We start from the raw sequence: 19,278 nt of genomic DNA on the forward strand, positions 1-19,278 counted from the left end.
AACAGACGGTATTCTCTTCGGCCTAAGAATCATTCTAGTGATAAATTAAGGAAAGAGGGGGCTCTGTGTTCTTTCCAACATAAATAGAGTGCAAGAATTTGCCTTTTAGTAAGATACATTGATAAGGAAAAAGAGCTATGGAAACTCCTTGCACAGCAAGGAAATATCCCAGTGGCACTAGTAGAAAATAAGCCCAGGTTTTTATATAGCTGTAACAACATAAATAATAATATCATCAACAATATTACCTTACTCTGTAGTTGATCTGGGCTTAATCTCTTCAGTTCAAGGATTTGTGTTGTTTATCTTGCTACCTCATGTTTTTTTTTTTTTTTTCAGTTGGCAGCACTTTGTATCAAGGTACTAATGAAAATCTTAGTCCTCTTGTTTGAATCTCTGTTCTGTTTTGCAAGAAATCATGCAGACATAATAAGGATAATATTTTGATAATCAACTTACAGTGAAGGGCTTAATACAAACAGTGACTTACATTCTAATTACAGCAGGTTAAGATGTGGTATAGCAATTAAGAAGGCCATCCCAACCCTCCAGACCTTCTGGTAATAAGACGTACACGAAAACTAAGAGTGGTATTTGTTGCTTTGCATTTTACATGTTTTTTTGGTGTGTATTTGGGAATGAACCCCAAAAGTAATTTAATATTTTACTTCTGTGTTAAGCCTAATAGCAAGGCCAGAATGGGTTCGTCACTCACAGTCAGGTACAATTACTAGACGATAACAGATTTGTATTTTCCTCAAGTAACATGAAGCACTAGCATAATGTATTAGAAAACTAAACTGGTTTCCTAGGCTAAGTTTCCAAAGCCACAGCTCACTTTCTCGCTATTTATTGCTATGAAGTGATGGGCAGTAAGAATATGTCCGTAAATGTGCACTGTCCAAGAATTTAATGGATACAAATGCATAACTTATTAAGCTCATCTGGAAGAATATACCTAACTGAAATTCTTGTCCAAGAATTTAAACTTTATGCTAAGTCTTTGGCAGTTTTAGTACATTGCGCGAAACTATTCATTTGAAGTGGCTTAAAGGCGTCTTCACAGCTCTGCTGCTCTTTAAATTGTGTCCTCTCATTTTTATTTTTGTCATTTCTGATATATAATGTCATATAATGAGAGAGAGAGAGAAAGAGAGAGAGAGAGAGAGAGAGAGAGAGTAAAAAATGAAAGACGAGAAAAAGATAACCCAGAGGCAGAAAAAGCAATATAAAACGGAGAATACGAGTGAAAAATAGGAGAGGAAAAAATATCAGGAGGGCGTGACATGGGCAGGGAATGATAGATTGAAGACCAAGTCCTGGGACGAGAGAGAGAGAGAGAGAGAGGACTCCATCTCATACTCTAATACTACCATGTTTAGTATGGTGTCAGCCGTATTGAACACTTTGATTTTCTAAATCACTTTCAGTTAAAAATAAAATACCTGAAGTTATTAAAGAAAATAAACTTATGTGACCATGACTGTTAATGCAGAGTGAATAGAAAGCTAGTGAGAGTGAGAGGCATGTCTCCCTTTTCAATATCCCATACAACTAGCTCCTGACCCCCCCCCCTTTACTGTCCTTTTCGTATGTAACAGGGAGAGGAGGTCAGCATACTCTGCAAAACATTTTTCTCTAAGTGTTCCATGACGTGTACATTATACATCAAAGTTTCTGCTGAAAACAGAAAAAAAAAAAAAGAACTAAATCAAGAGTAGAATTGCTCTGGGACCTCTGCCGAGGCTTATGTTTCAGTTTACTATAAAACATAACTAGCCTTGTCCAGTAACCTTATACAGGACCACTTTTATGTCTCAATGAGCTTAAATAAAGAGTTTTTACTAAAGTTGCTGCTAGATGGCGTCATCACAGGAGTCGGCTGACAGCAAATTTGGATTCTCCATGTCAAAGAACCTTTAATGGGACCACTTTTTTCTCAATGGGCTTTTATTAAGCACTCTTACAAAAGTTGTCGCTACTTGGCGCCACCTCAGGTGTCAGGTTATGGCAGATTTGGATTCTCTGTGTCAATTTACCTGCTATGGTACCACTTTATGTCTCCAAAGTATCCTTTTAACAAATCCGCTAGAATCAGAAGAAGAACGTTTGCCACTAATTGGATTACTGGCTATCGCCGCGGGTAAAAACACACTGCCTCTGCCTGGGATTCTGAGTCCTCAGGGAGAGATCATAAATGCTCCCAAAAGTATGCTTTTGCACACTAAGCTTATTTCTATACAGGGTTCTCGTTTTTCAGGTAATTAACTCATACTAGCGTAATCACGCCTCCTTTAAGGTAATTCTAAGGTAATGGCATTCTTAAAGTAATTCTGGGGTAGTCCAAGTATCTACAAGGTAATCCTGACGTAATTAAAGGTAAAGGCATAAATTAGGGTCAATAGTAATATACCTTAGCAGTACCAAATAAGTGAACAATATAAAATAATTGCAGTAATTGATAACTTGATAACCCTGCCTGATCATTTCTTCGCGTGCTTCCTGTAATGCACACGTTGCCTCACGGGCCCGGGCTGGCCACGGATTTTCAGGGTACCAACCATTTCCTTACATGAAAGAAATCTGTGACTGCGAATATGCAGATTTAGAGTGGAGACAGCTAGGTGTGGATTCGGAAGAAAGGAATTCCAGAGCAGGATGCTGTAGACTTTAGGAGCTAAGTAATTAGAAAACAAATGGTCAACCCAAGTACCCTAAGTTAATGATAGTGGCTGGATGTGCCTATCTCTACCACATTCTAATGTTGCAGTTGAAAGAATTTTCAGTCAGGTGCGTTTGATCAAGACAGATTTAAGAAATTCCCTTAAACAGTGTAGACTAGTCAGCTTGTAGTATGTGAGAAACGGACATTGCAAGACTGGAATTAATGTACATGAGCTCACACTGGATAAGGATCTTAGAGTTGCACTTAAACACGTTGACAGCGATGCAACAGAGAGTGAATGCCAACAGAAACTTGCAGAAATGTTTAAAATGTAATCTGCATAGTGATATTGCTAAGATTCACACTAATATCTCCATATATATATATATATATATATATATATATATATATATATATATATATATATATATATATATATATATACCTAGGGAGGTAGCCGAGACAGGACACACTCCCAATTTACTCCTCCATTCAAACACAGCCACTCGCATCTTAGCCCCAAAGGGGAGATGGGACAGATCCTCACCGCACCACACCGCACGAGGGTCAGCTGTGCAGTGCAATCAGTGACATCTGCAGCGGGGCCCGACAGCAGAGCTGGTTTACCCCTGCCACATCATAAATGACCCATCCCCTTACCGGCATCTGACCTGATTAGCTGATCAGACCAAATGCGGGAGAATATCTCCTCAGGGCTGCATCATCATTTATTCATTCACAATTTCTCTTCATTAATATCTGTCACTCACAGCCAATCTTCCTTGCTCAACAGACATCCCTCTCGCATCCAACACTCTCTTCACACTGTCCATCCATCCTATTTGTGGTCTCCCTCTCAGCCTTACACCTCCCACATCAGATGTAGTTATCTTTTTCACCAATCGCTCATTTTCCATTCTCTCCATATTCCCAAACCATAGGAACACCCTCTGCTCAACTCGATCAGCCATCTCCCGAACAACTCCAGATCTCCTTTGCACTTCATCATTTCTCACTCGATCCATAAGCATCACTCCATAGATGCTTCTCCATTACATTCAAACTTTACCTCTCTGCTACACCCATATTCCATGTTTCAGCCCCCTATAATGCAGTCGGTACCACAACACCCTCATACAGCCTTCTCTTTACATCCATTCTAAGCGAACGACATCTAAACACTTTTTTCATTCCTCCCAGCACCTTTCCTACTTCATTTATTCTAAACTTCACTTCTGCATCTATTCTTCCATCCACAGCAACATGTGACCCTAAATACTTAAAACACTCTACCTCCTCAAGCAACTCACCATTCAAAACTATTCATCCTTCTACCATCTACCAACGTCGTACACTTCATCACTTTGCTCTTATTCTCATTTACTTTCAATTTCCTCCTTTCACAAACCCTTCCAAACTCCTCTACCAACTGTCTCAATCTCTCCTCTGAATCAGCCACCAGTGCAGTCATATCATCTGCAAACAGCAACTGCTTCAGATTCCACTCTCTACCATCAACATTTACCAGACTCAGACCTCCACCTAAAACTCTTGCATTCACCTTCTTTACAACACCATCCATATAAATAATAAACAACCAAGGTAACATCCCACATCCCTGCCACAGCCCCACTCTCACGGGAAACCAATCACTCACAGTATTTCCCACTCTTACACACGCCCTACTGTTTACATAAAAACTTTTCACCCCTTTTAGTAACCTACCATCAAGTCCATACAATCTAAAAACAGTCCACAAAGCCTCCCTGTCTATTCTATCATACGCTTTCTCTAAATCCATGAATGCCCAAAACACATCCTTGCCTTTCGCTAAATACTTTCCACACACTTGTCTCACAGCAAACACCTGATCCACACATCCCATCCCTTTCCTAAAGCCACACTGCTCATCACCAATCACTCCCACTGTACCCTCTCTAACGCTCATAATTAACACTACCATACACCTTACCTACAACACTCAACAGACTTATACCCCTAAAGCTAGCACATTCATACTTATCACCCTTACCTTTATACAACGGGACCACACAAGCACTTGCCCTGTCAAAATATATATATATATATATATATATATATATATATATATATATATATATATATATATATATATATATATATATATATATCACTTCTTAAATCAAGTTCATATTTCCTTCTTCCATTATTATTCTTTAAAGGCATTTCCCACGTACTTAACTTTTCTGTTTCCATTTCTCTTTAAAGGTATTTCCCATGTTCTTAAATTTTGTTCCCATTTTCATTTTTTAAAAGGAATCTCCAATGTACTTTAAACTGAATATATACGCCATACTATCAGAATGTAATGTAAAAAGCATTTCCATTAAACTTATTTGTGACCATACTGGTTGTATTAAGATAACATCAAATTGATCATAATCACAAAAGTATACTAATAATATAAGTAGTTATAGGGAAAAAAATGGCAAATGAACTAATATTCAAGTAATTATAGGAAAAAATGACAAATGAAATCATATTCAAGCAGTGATAGGGAAAAATGACAAATGAACTAATATTCAAGCAGTTATAGGGAAAAAATGAAGTTATATTCAAGTAGTTATAGGAAAAAATTACAAATGAACTAATATTTGGCTGAGGTAATTCTGGAGCAGTTTCAATTGAAATCTGATGTAATGTCTTACAATTTAAGGTAATTTTCCTCTTATTCTAAGGTTATTTAAAAAATCCATTCTTCTATGCTGCTTACTCTGATGTCTTTTCTCTAATTTCTTGCCGATTGAATACCACCTATTCTCCTATAAACCTTACTACCTTTCTTCACTGAAACTTGGCTGTCGGAGACAATCGACAGCAATCTTTTCTCTGTACCTTTTCTCTCTACTCACTTCAAAGCCAAAGGTGCTTGTGTATACATAAGGAACTCCTTAACTTCAGCCGGGGATTTGCTGATTTAAAAGAGCTACTGAACTTCAGTTAGGTTGGCTTTGGACTTTGTAGTGATGGCTGGGGAGCTATTTTCTAATCCATGCCAGGAGCAGAAGCCAACAGTGTGACGTCATCAAACATCAACAAAATAATGCCTGTCAGGCTAGCTAAGCACCATCACTAGTACTGTACAGTCGCCATATGAAGTGATGGCAGAGTTTCAGATTGCTTCAGCCACTCTGCACCACCATACGTTCAATGTAATAGTGAATATGGAATAAAAATTTCGTGCCTTAATCACGTCATATGAAATGAAGTATTTAGTATATCCCGCTAATAATTATGTAAAATGAATAATATCAGGCAATGATATATCTAAAATACGTTTCCCTATTTGAATAAATGTGTAACATATTACTCCAATCATGGCACGCAGTTCAACCCGTGTTTCTGATGTACTTGTTTCCTAGAATCTTAAATACATACGGTCAAGTTTCGAAGACCAGTTAAGGAAAATTCTTGTGGCTGCAATACACAACTTTATTTTCAGACGTCATGGAGATGATATAGCAAGGGTAAGTATGCCGCAACAATGAAATTATTCTTAGTGTTCAACACTGATATTATTCTTTGAAGGGATACCCTACCCGAGGAAGCAACTACTGTAGACATTTCTACCTTTTATTCCTTGTCACCCCCTATCTTATAATGACTATAATTAGCTACTTTTCCATTTCATGCAAAATTACTTTCAGCTGTGAGGAGGTATGGCAGAATTTACCATTTTCTTTTATACTAGGCAATAAAGAGGACATAAACATGATATTATAGTCTTGCAAAAGGTTTCCCATATCTGAACTGTCAAAATACCGGACGCCTCCGCTGAAACACATGCTTCCCCAAACCCCCAGCACACACTTTGGGCCTTTGACATTATAAAACCTTTACATATATATATATATATATATATATATATATATATATATATATATATACACGAGGTGCTACCCAAAAGTTCTAGTAATTTGAACAGAGGGAGCCAACAGTTTGCAGTTTTCCCTTTTGCCACTACGAGGAGTCAGCAGCACCCCTTGTGTGTCACTGTGGCCCCGGCTGTGTCTGTGAGTGGACTTGTTGTTGAGCTACACTTACTACTGTAACGTGGTGTGTAGGTGGTCTGGCGGTTTTGCAATGGCACAGCAATGTCAACTTGATGTTGATCGTTTTCTTCAATATCCAAGGGATTATTCACAAGGAATTCGTTCCATCTGGTCAATCTGTCAGCAGAAAGTTTTACTGTGAAGTTTTGCGGCGTCTGAGGGAGAAAATCCGCCACAAAGGTCCAGAACAGTGGAAGAACAAGGATTGTGTCCTGCATCATGACAACACCCCAGCCCACGTATCAGTTGTTATCCGGTAGTTCCTGGCTTCCACTAACAGGGTAGTCATTCCCCACCCACCCCATTTGCCTGAACTTAACCCCTGTGACTTTTTCCTGTTTCCCAAGCTCAAATTACGACTGAAAGGGCGTCGATTTGACTCGATTGAAGAGATCCAGACAGAATTGCATGAGGTGCTGAAGACCATCATACCTGAAGCTTTCCAGGGATGCATGGACTCGTGGAAAAAAAATGCTGGGACCACTGTATACATGCCCAAGAAGACCACTTCGAAGACGACAGTGAGAACTAGGAGGTAAGGTAACTTATTTTCCTACAATATTCAAATTACTGGAACTTTTGGATAGCTCATATATATATATATATATATATATATATATATATATATATATATATATATATATATATATATATATACGCTTTTTCTAACCTTAATGACCTAGAGCAGCTTGTACAGCACCCTATCCGTATCCCTGATCGCATTGGAGAGAGCTCCAACACACTTGACCTCTTCCTTACAACTAATCCTTCTGCATACACTGTTTATATTTTCTCTCTGTTGGGGTCCTCTAATCATAACCTTATCACCTTAACCTGCCCTATCACTCCGGGATGGCCTGTAGACCCTCCTAAGAAACGTCGTCTGTGGCACTTTGGAGCTGCAGATTGGGAGGCCCTCAGGCAGTACTGCTTTGATTATCCGTGGAATGACTATTGCTTCCATGGCTGGGAACCATCTGAGTGTGCCTTGTGCATTACGGAGGTTATTCTCTCGGGCATGGAAGCATACATTCATTTCTCATATCCTTCGCGTAACACAAGAAAGCCTTTGTTTAATCACGCTTGATCTAATGCTGTCCGCAACAAGGAGAGGGCCTATAAAAGGTACCAGAGCCAACCCACCCCGGAATCACATCTTTTATACATTTCTGCCCAGAATCGTGCTAAGTTTGCTCTTCGCTCTGTTAAAATTAATTTCATCCGTACGAAATGCTCACAACTCTCCAACTCAAATTCTTCCCGCTCCTTCTGGCACCTTGCCAAAAAACTTTCTAGCAACTTTACCTCATCATCCTTCCCTCCTCTTTTGTACTCTGATGGCTCTGTAGCTATTTCTTCTACTTATAAAGCAGATATCTTCACTCAGACTTTCTCCTCCAATTCCAGCTCAGACGATTCTGGTGCTGTTCCTCCATCACTTCCCCCTCTGACTTCCTTATGGTTGACATTAAAGTTTCTTCAGCTGATGTATTTTCTGCCATCACTGGCCTCAATACTAACAAGGCATATGGGGCTGATGGAGGCCCTCCTGTTGTTCTCAAGAACTGTGCTTCTGTACTTACACCCTGCCTAGGTAAACTCTTTCACCTATGTCTATCAACTTGTACCTTTCCTTCTTGCTGGAAGTTTGCTCTCATTCATCCAGTCCCAAAGAAGGGTGACCATTCCCAATCCTCTAACTATTGTCCAGTTGCTTTAACATACTGTATCTCAAAAGTTTTCGAGTCAATTCTTAATAGAAAAATTTTAAAGCATCTTTCCTATCACAACCTTCTTTCTGATAGTCAGTATGGGTTCCGTCAGGGACGCTCCACTGGCGATCTTCTCACCTGTCTTTCAGACTCCTGGTCATCCTCCTTTCGGGACTTTGGCAAAAGCTTTGCCATTGCACTTGACATCTCAAAGGCTTTCGATCGAGTCTGGCATAAATCTTTAATTTCCAAACAACCCTCTTACAGTTTCTATCCTTCTATCTGTGCCTTCATCTATAGCATCTTTTCTGGTCGTTCTATAGCCACTGTTGTAGACGGCCATTGTTCTTCTCCTAGATCTATCAACAGTGATGTTCCTCAGGGCTCTGTCCTATCGCCAACTCTCTTCCTTTTATTCATCAATGACCTTGTCAGCTGTACATCTAACCCTATCCACTCATACACTGATGACTCCACCCTTCACCTTTCCATTTGGTTCCCGCAACGCCCATCTTAACAGTTACTTCAACAAACAAGGGATGAGGCTATGGCACACCTGATGTCTGACTTGGCTTGTATCTCTGACTGGGGTAAAAATAATCTTGTTGTTTTTAATGCATCAAAGACTCAGTTCTTACACTTATCAACCTGGCAAAATCCTTCACAGGTATACCCACTAATGTTTAACCCCTACACCGTGGTCATGTTTTTGCGCTCCTTGCGTGTCCCGCGAGAATATTCGCGCTCCGACTGACTTTTTAAAAATATTTGCCAAAAATCAATTATTAGTCCTAGAATATCATAATTACATGTGCATATGGCACATAACTTCAGCTTTCTCCTGGGATGTTTGTTGGGCCTTCGTCGAGTACCGTAGGACCTGTGGAGACTTCTGAAGTTGGGTAACGAATTCTCCACTTTCCTTTTCCTGACACCCCGTAATATGATTACCACAGCCTGATATTATCACTAGAAACACTATTCTATGATTTTCAAGTAGTTTGGAATCCATACGCGCAAATAAAAAAACACGGTGAAAGCAATGAAAATTCCGAGCGCATACGAGCTTCCCACTTGCACTCATTCCCCGCTGGTATTCTGTCATTTATTATTCATAAACACACTCACACTTTATATTCCTATTACTTTATTACACTTATATATATATATACAGTATTTATCCATATGTTTCCTTCAGTAATAGTAGTTTATTTTCATTCTTGTTCAGTAAACTAGTGTAGAGAGCAAAGCTTTGACTGTCATTACTCCAAGTATTTGTACTCATATTCTTATATTAATAATTATTTACATTTCTATTTTATTTACACTATGTTATACACTGTCACGTCCAGTAAATAAGGGCTCCTTTCCCTTGGAGCCAGGATGAACTTGGGACACTGAAGCACTCGTAGTTTATCACCATTTCCTCCACTGGCTCATCACACAATTCACCAGAAAGATTGTAGTCACTGCTTATCATTAGCATGGATAAATTAGCCAGTTCACACTCCACATCAGAGTCATTTAGTTCTTTACCCCTTCCCACATGAGATTTAGTAGGGGTAGAGGTCACAGGGCCCTCTAGAAGCGGCGGAAATGGAGGGGCGCGAGTTCTACGTGCTTTCATCTCAAGAAACAACACTGAACTAAATGACGAGGCGGATATGGGGCCGCCAAGGGTTGACAACGTCAGCGTGGTGACAGCTGCTAATTTATATGCTGTGAAATGATTAGCAGGAAATTAGGTAACTCCAGGTGAATGTAAATATCACTTAGGCTTCTCCCTTCCTTTCTTAAATATATTTTTATTACGAGAATAGATTATACGGCCTATTTCAAGGGGAAATTACCAGGGAAAATTAACGAACAAGTGCACGTGGGGTGTTGCCAGGTGATAATTAGCCAACTCCAGGTGTATGGCACTATCAGTTACCTTATTTTTTTTGGTACATATTATTTTGTATAAGAATAGGGCATAGGGCTTATTTCAATTGATGAAATCAGTGGAAAATTCCGGGGAAGATTTGCTTAGCGCAGCGCGACCGAGCAGGGGAGAGGAGAGGGTAATGGAGGGGAGGTAGGGAGGGGAGTCAAGAACAGGGATAAATAGCTAAATTATCAACAATGGATGGGAGTACAGATGACATTAGCAGTGCTGACTATTTTTGGACACTGGCAGTACTGATAGATGATACAAGCCACCACTTGAAAGCCCGGGAGAATTCAAAATAACACAGAATCGCAAAAGTGGCGCCCCGCGGTATGATCCATTGCGCCTGAGCGTCACGAAAGTGACTCCCCATGGTTAAGGGGTTAATAATATTCAGCTTAATCCTGCATCATCCTTGAACATGCTTAGGGTTTCATTTACTTGGGCCTTATCTTGGAAAGGTCATATTACATCTCTTGTAAAATCCACTTCCAAGAGATTAAGTGTGCTAAGCCGACTCCATTCCTTCTTTACCTCTGCACAATTTTTGACTCTATACACGAGTTTTATCCGCCCCTGTGTGCAGTACAACTCTCACGTGTGGGGAGGTTCCCCAGATACAGCTCTTCTCAACAGGGTGGAGTCAAAGGCTTTTTGTCTCATTAACTCTCTTCCTCTTACTGGCTCCCATCAACCTCTGTCTCTTCATTGTACTGTTGCATCCTTATCTCTTTTCTATCTCTACTTCAATGGTCACTGCTCCTCTGAACTGTCTGCTTTACTCACTCCACCTCTACGACGGGCGAGTAGCACATCTAGCAGCAAACTCTCATCTCTTTTCTGTCCAACTCTCTAATGCAAGAGTTAACCGTTCCTCCCAGTCCTTAGTTTATGCAACAGGTCATCTCTGGAACTGTCTCCCTCTGTATTTCCTTCTTCCTATAATCTCCAGTCTTTCAAACGCAGTGTGTCCAGGCATCTCGAAATGATCGGATCTTTAATTTGGCTCTCACTTGTATTTTGTTTTTCTCTTGGAAGGAACAGTTATTGTGGGTTCGTGGCCTTTGGTTCCTTCGTTCTCACATAATATATATATATATATATATATATATATATATATATATATATATGCACACACCTACACCAGTACTGCTGTACTGTATCGATCTTTAATCTTGTTACAGTATAATGAAAAACAGGCAGAGTACAGAATTGGCTAGACTATGACTGAAAAAATGCTAAAGCACTTTAGATGCAGGATAAGCTCATAAGAATAACAAATGCTACAGTGTAAAAATGAAAACTAAGTCAATAATTGTGTGCAATTCCATGTATTTTATGGTTATAACAGCATTGTGGAGGGAATTAAAAAAAAAAAAAAAAAAAAGCTCGTGGCTGAACACTAGTAAAAGGCAGGACATTTAGCTAGCTGCTAGCACTAAACCAGCCAAGTTGGCAACACTTATCAGCTGACGGAAACAACGAAGGTCTCTCTCTCTCTCTCTCTCCATTTGAGAGAGAGAGAGAGAGAGAGAGAGAGAGAGAGAGAGAGAGAGAGAGAGAGAGAGAGAGAGAGAGAACTGAAATTCCGAACGTTTGGAGAATTTTTTAAAATTCCTCCCGGACGAAGATTTTGACATCTAATTGCAGGACATGTCCGGGAAAATCCGGACTCAGGGGAACCCTATCTTGCAATGCAAAAGCACAAACTTTTCCTCAATCTTTTAATCTGTAATATATTTCTGGCGGAGGGTTAGTGCCCCTCCCCGGAAAACAACTAACTAAAAAAACAAACAATAAGCCTCAGACAAGGACTGACCAAACGATGACGACCCAGGACCGGACAAAGGGCATGGTTATCGGAACGTGGAATGTAAGGGAACGAATGATGAGGTTAAAGAGAGAGAGATTGTCCAGGTGCTTGAGGGTGCGAAAGTGGATGTATGTGGAATAACTGAAACAAAATGGAGGAGAGAAAGTGTGAGAGAATGGGAGTATGCATGGAGTATATGTGCAGGAGTAGGTGAGAATGAGAGGGCAAAGGAAGGAGTATGTATAGTTGTGAGTAAAAGATGGAAGAAGAGCATGAGACAGTATGGATCAGTTGGGTCAAGGATTGTGTGGGTAAAGTTGAAAGTTGGAATACAAATGTGGGCGATTGTGTGTGTGTATGCGTCAACGCAAGATCGTGCTAGAGGAGTGAGAGAAGAGTTCTGGACAAATGTAGAAGTTTGCTTGGAAAAGTTTGGAAGGAATGAGAGAGTGTTTTTGATCGGTGATATGAATGGTAAAGTTGGGAATGCGAAGGTGGATGGAATAGTTGGTGAGTGGGGTGTGCCTGCCGAGATAGATGAGAATGGCAGGGCGTTAGTGGACATTTGTGCTGGGAGGGGGTTGGTGATAGCCAATACCCTCTTCAGGCATAAAATGATCCACAGGTATACATGGCGAGTGATGAGAAAGGTAGGTGGTGAACTGAATGAAAGGAAGGCAATGATTCATTATGTGTGTGTGGATAAAAGGATGCGAAGATGTGTAATGGATGCAAGAGCTTATAGATGTTGGGGGAGTGGACTTTCTGACCACTACTTGGTGGTGGCCAGAATTAGGATTCAAGTAAGATGGAGGAATATAAGAAGGGAATGACGAGAGGAAGTAGTTGCAAGGAGAGTGGAAAGGTTACAAGAGGATGAGAAAAAGGCACAGTATAAGAGAGAAGTGGAGGAATGATTGGGCAAATATGAATTGGAGCAGATGGGAGACGTGGAAGGTGTGTGTAGGATATTTACAGAAGAAATATGTGCAGCATGTGATGTGGTGTGTGGAAGGAAGAGAAGACGGAGGGGGGTGCAAGGAACAGCATGGTGGACTGAAGAGGTGAGACAGGCTGTGGCACAAAAGAAGAAAGCATACAATGAATGGATGAGAAATAAGGGCGTGGAAGAAGTTGAGAGGCGGAAGAGAGAGTTATATGTAGAAAGAAAGAGAGAGGTGAAAAGATTAGTATGAGTAAGAAGAGAGTCGATGAGGAATTTGGAAGGAATTTGAGTGTAAAGTGGAAGAACTGTAAGAAAATATTCTGGAAAGAGGTGAAAAGAGTAAGACAGGGTGGAAGTGAAGTTAGCAGGGGAGTGAAAGATAAAAATGGTAGATTACTAGTGGAGAAGGGAGAAAAAGTGAGCAGATGGAGAGAAGACTTTAAGGAATTGTTGAACATAGAGGATGGAAGTAATGTGAGTATAAGTGGCTGGGGAATGGCTGGGAGAAGGAGGGAGGTGAGAAGACAGGAAGAAATCAGTAGGATAGAAGTTGTGGAAGCAATGAAGAAAGTTAAATCGGAGAAAGCCCAAGGAATTGATGGAGTGTGTGGTGAAATGCTGAAGCATGGGGGAGAGATAGTAGTAGAATGGATGTGGAAGATGTGCAGATTGGCCTGGGAGGAAGGTAGAGTCCCAGAGGATTGGAAGTCAGGTATAATTATTCCCTTGTACAAAGGAAAAGGGGAAAAAGAAGTGTGTGGTAATCATAGGGGCATTTGTCTTCTTAGTATAATAGGAATAATGTATGGTAGGATACTTATTGACAGAGTTAGAGAAAGAACAGAGAAATTAGTTGGAGAAGAACAGGGAGGCTTTAGGAAGGGAAGAGGTTGTGTAGATCAGATATTCATTCTTAGATCTTTAGTGGAAAAGTTTCTAGAGAAGGGAAAGAAGTTGTATGTGGCTTTCATGGATTTGGAGAAAGCATATGACAGGGTGGATAGACAAGGACTGTGGAAAGTGTTAAGAATATATGGAGCAGATGGGAAGTTGTTGAATGCTGTGAAGATTATGTACGATGGTGCGAAGGCTGCAGTGCATGTGGATGGTGAACTAAGTGAATTTTTCTTTTTGAAAGTTGGGTTGAAACAGGGATGTGTCATGTCTCCATGGTTGTTCAATCTGTACAGGGATGGGGTAATAAAAGAGGTACAAGGTAGGGTAGTGGATGTTGGAGTGGCCCTGGTGAGAGAGGATAGTGTTTGGAAACTCCCTGTACTGTTGTTTGCAGATGATACTGTGTTGTTGAGTGAAGACGAAGGGGAGGTGGAAGGCTTGGTGGATGAGTTTGGGAGAGTGTGTAAGAAACGGAATCTAAAGGTGAATGTAGGGAAGAGTAAAGTGATGGTCTTTGAGAGGGGTGAAGTCAGTGAATGTACAGCGAGGTTGGATGGTGAGGAATTGGAAAATGTGAGTACGTTTAAGTACTTGGGTAGTGTGATGAGTAAGGATGGAGGTTTGGAGGGTGAAGTGCTTGAAAGGGTGAAGCAGGGAAGAAAGGTTGCTGGTTCTTTGAAAGCAGTGATAAGAAACAGGGAAGTGAGCATGGAAATGAAAAAGTTACTACATGACAGTATTGTGATACCAACTCTAACGTATGGAAGTGAAGCTTGGACGTTGTTGGAAGGACACAAGTCAAGAGTGAAAGCAGTGGAAATGAGTTACTTAAGAGGAGCCTGTGGAGTCACATGGAGAGACAGGCTGACGAATGAGGATATAAAGGAGCGTTGTGGTGTGGATGTGGATGTGATAGGAAACGTTATGAGGAACACACTGAGGTGGTTTGGCCATGTGGAGAGAATGGAGGGTGAAAGACTGACGAAGAGAGTGTATGTGAGCGAGGTGGAGGGGGGAAGAGGGAGGGGGAGGCCGAGGATGAGATGGAGGGATGGGTTGGAGAGGTATATGAGAGAGGGGGGTGTGAGTTGGGAGCAGGGCAGTGAAATGGCGGAGGACAGGGCGACGTGGAGGCGATTTGTTTGTGGCCACCCCAAACGGGATTGAGGCGTCTGGCAATAGATAGATAGATAGATATTTCTGTTAAATGAACCCTAAATGTCCTGCTTAACTGGAAATGCTGATTTGGGAGTTCTGAGCTCTATTATTTGTTTATGAAACTCTGCATTTTCTTACTCTTGCAAATCGTTTATGCACTGAAGATACTAGGCTGACACAGTTTGGCATTCTCCAAGGAGATCCGACTCGCGGCAAATTTTCGAGGTTCTTTCTTTTAATATAATTCACTGGTAGTCCTCAGGCTTATATAAAATCTTCTAAAGATATTTTTAAATGGAAAACTGGCCCAAAACTGTGTAATAATTGTGTGCCTTCGTGTAAAAGTTCTTTTGCGCTTGTTGTGCCCGTTTTGTTGTCGTCCATGAAGACAACAGAAACGGAAATAAATAGCTTTATTCCTTCGCATTGAAACGGAAATTATTTTATAAATAATAATAACTGACTTTAAATGTTTACTGAAGACTTTTTCTTTTCAGTCCTGTGCTAATATATATATATATATATATATATATATATATATATATATATATATATATATATATATATATATATATATATTGCATGTTACAGTACTAGATTTGAACTCCGCTTATTCCTATCTGTTCCTGAGCAATAATTCTGACATTTCAATTAGTTCCGTTTACGATTTCCTCTTACCGTAATTATGGAATTGTTTTCAACTGTTCTGAAATATACCAGTACTTTGGCATTTACTTATTGTTTTCTGTAACAATTTTACAAAATAGGTTTCACCTTGTCAATATATAACGATGAGTATGAGCATTATCGCTGAAGAAATGTTGTGGATAAATGTCGTCACTTCTTAGGGCGACAGTACGAGGCAGTGTAGCTCAGTATCAACTTCATATTGGATTTCGGTAAATTTTTAGAAGTAACCAACGTTTTCTTTTCTTATTATTTTTATGTTTTCCAATGCAAAATACTATGTTTTAATTAGTTTTGACCTTCATTTTGGGGGGAAAATCTCCCTTTTGGAATTTTGAGTAAGATTTCCAAAAGAGGGTTTAATCCCCAAACTCAAGATCAAAATTAATTAAAAACACACTATTTTGCATTAAACTAACCTAACCTAACCCAACCTAACCTAACCTAACCTAAGGCCTGACATAGACCGAGTGCACACGTCTACACCAGCCAATATGGCGCGACATTCATCCGCTACTGAGCGATAGCCAAACCTAAGCCACTACATGACTACGCCTACAAAATTTGCTGCCCCAACTCAAACTAGACTAAGTCTTAGTTAGAATAGTTCAGGGACGTAATATAATGAAAATTGGTAACGTTGGTTACTTCTAAAGTTATACCTGGATTTCAAACATCAACAATAACAATGAACAGACGAAACACACATGTGTGGCGTTTCACCTTGGAAAGGTCATCTGGTGAGGCTAGAAGTCATCATGTATATAATAATAATGTGTAGAGACTTGGCGAGTGTGATCATCCCTACGTACCACTGGGAGTTCATTCCGATAAAATGTATCAGTAAGTGTAACTGCTTCAATTACTGGCTGTTAAATATCACTGTATGTATGGGATAGGCCTACCTTTAACGTGCTATATTTTTTGTTATTAAACTTATTGGGGTAAATCAACCGATCAGCTAATATTCTTGTCCTCGTGATCATCTTCTGACATGCATCCTGACCTAGCTGGTAAATCGGAAAGGGAAAATTAGATTTTGCTGCAACGAATCCGCGGCTTAGTTCTCGTTGTCAGGACGGCGACAATCAAGTGATAGGTGACGTGCCGCCGACTTCAACTCCCTTGATGCTGCGACTTATGACGTCATCAAGAGAGTGAGAGAGAAGACCTGTCCATTCCACGTTATCATCCTATCCGCCTGGCCTAATCAGACAGAGGCCTGGACAGAGAGGGAGTACAGGAGGGAAAGAGGAAGGTGGAGAAAGAGGAAATGAAGAAGGTGGAGGAAATGGAGAAGAGGACGCGGTGGCCATGGAGTGAGAGGGATGCAGGCTGCTGAAAGTAGTGTATAAAACTCTCCGGGGTAAGCATCAAGCAGAGATCAGAATGAGAGCACAAGAAGCATGGGAGCTGGTAGAGAAAGCTAGAGGACAACGAGGGTTGGAGAGAATCCCAGAGGAAAAAGAAAGTGTAATATCGTGACCTGGTGAAACAAATGAGAAAATAGTGATGAAGGAGGTCAAGTAGATCACGGAAGAGATCACTCAGAGCGTAGAGATACACAAAAGTCATTGGAATGCCCAAGTAAATAAACTGCTGTCCTACATTTTCTGAGGCGCAAAAACAAAGGCTTAATGCTACTGATCCACTAGAGCAGGTATTCACGAGACTGAGTCGAGATAGTCATTTTCCGCATCGGTGACATTTCTGAGATGTCACATGCAATGGGAAAGCTTTCGCCAAAGTCCCATTAGAGCAGGTACTCACGAGACTGACTCGAGATTGTCAGTTTTCGCATCAGTAACTCATGGACAAGATATTTCCCCTTGAAGTGTATATAAGCCTGATCATTGGGGTGACAGTGTTACTTGGAACTTGTAGCTAATCCTGACCGGACCAACCTAGCTGTGTCTCCAGTAAGAGACACAGCCATGATGCTGAGGGATGCAGACAGTCACGACCATGGGCTTCGCCTATCTGCAGAGTAGAGGTAATTTAAGTCAGGGGAAACTTGTGAAAAGGTAAGGCAAGGTTTATAGGTGCCCTAAATATAACGTAAATCGCCAGTAGACTTTTTTTAAATGCAAGGAAGAAGGAACCAAAAGCCAGGAGCCCGCAAACCGTTCCTTCTAAGAAAAAACAAAAACAATACAAGAGCCAAATTCAAGATCCGTTCATTTCGTGATGCCTGGACACACTGCGTTTGAAAGACTGGAGATCATAGGAAGTAGTAAATACAGACAGAGGGAGACAGTTCCAGAATTTACTTGTTTCATAAATGAAGGACTTGGAGTAACGGTTAACTCTTGCATTAGAGACTTGGACAGAAAAGGGATGAAAATTTGTTGATAGACGGGTGCGTAGCACCAGTCGTAGAGGTGTAGGGATGCAAGCAGACAGTTCAGAGGAGCAGTGACCATTGAAGTAGCGACAGAAAAGAAATAAAGATGCAACAGTATGGCGAAGAGACACATGAGAGTTGTACAGCACACAGGGGCGGATAAAACCCGTGTATAAAGTCAACAACTGTGCTGGGGTAAAGAAGGTATGGAGTCGGCTTAGCACACCTAATCTCTTGGAAACAGAGTTTACAGGAGATACAATACGATTATTCCAAGATAAGTCTCGAGTGAATGAAACCCCAAGCATGTTCAAGGATGATGCAGGATTGGGCTGGATATTATTAAACTTAGAGGGTACTCCAGTGCGAGATTGTGTTGGGTTGATAGGTGTAAAAACTGAGTTTTTGATGCATTAAAAACAAGATTATTTTTACCCCAGTCAGAGATACGAGCCAAGTCAGACATTAGGTATGCCATAGCCTCGTCCCATGTTTGTTGAAGTAACTGCTGAGATGGACATGCGGAAACCTAATGGAAAGGTGAAGAGTGGAATCATCAGCGTACGAGTGGATAGGGTTAGATGTACAGCTTACAAGGTCATTGATGAATAAAAGGAAGAGAGTTGGCGATAGAGACCTGAGGAACACCACTGTTGATAGATCTAGGAGAAGAACGATGGCCGTCTAGAACAGCAGCTATAGAATGACCAGAAAGGAAGCTATTGATGAAGGCACAAATAGAAGGATAGAAACCGTAAGAGGGCAGTTTGGAAATTAAAGCTTTATGCCAGACTCGATCGAAAGCCATTGAGATGTCAAGTGCAATGGCAAAGCTTTCGCCAAAGTCCCAAAAGGAGGATGATCAGGAGTCTGAAAGGTAGGTGAGAAGATCGCCATTGGAGCGTCCCTGACGGAACCCATACTGACGATCAGAAAGAAGGTTGTAATAGGAAAGATGCTTTAAATTTTTTCTATTAAGAATTGACTCGAAAATTTCTGAGACACAGGATGTTAAAGCAACTGGACAATAGTTAG

The sequence above is a fragment of the Coenobita brevimanus genome, chromosome 101 (genome assembly GCF_032717465.1).
Source record: "Coenobita brevimanus isolate Jiangsu-jjx chromosome 101, ASM3271746v2, whole genome shotgun sequence".
Lineage (NCBI taxonomy): Eukaryota > Metazoa > Arthropoda > Malacostraca > Decapoda > Coenobitidae > Coenobita > Coenobita brevimanus.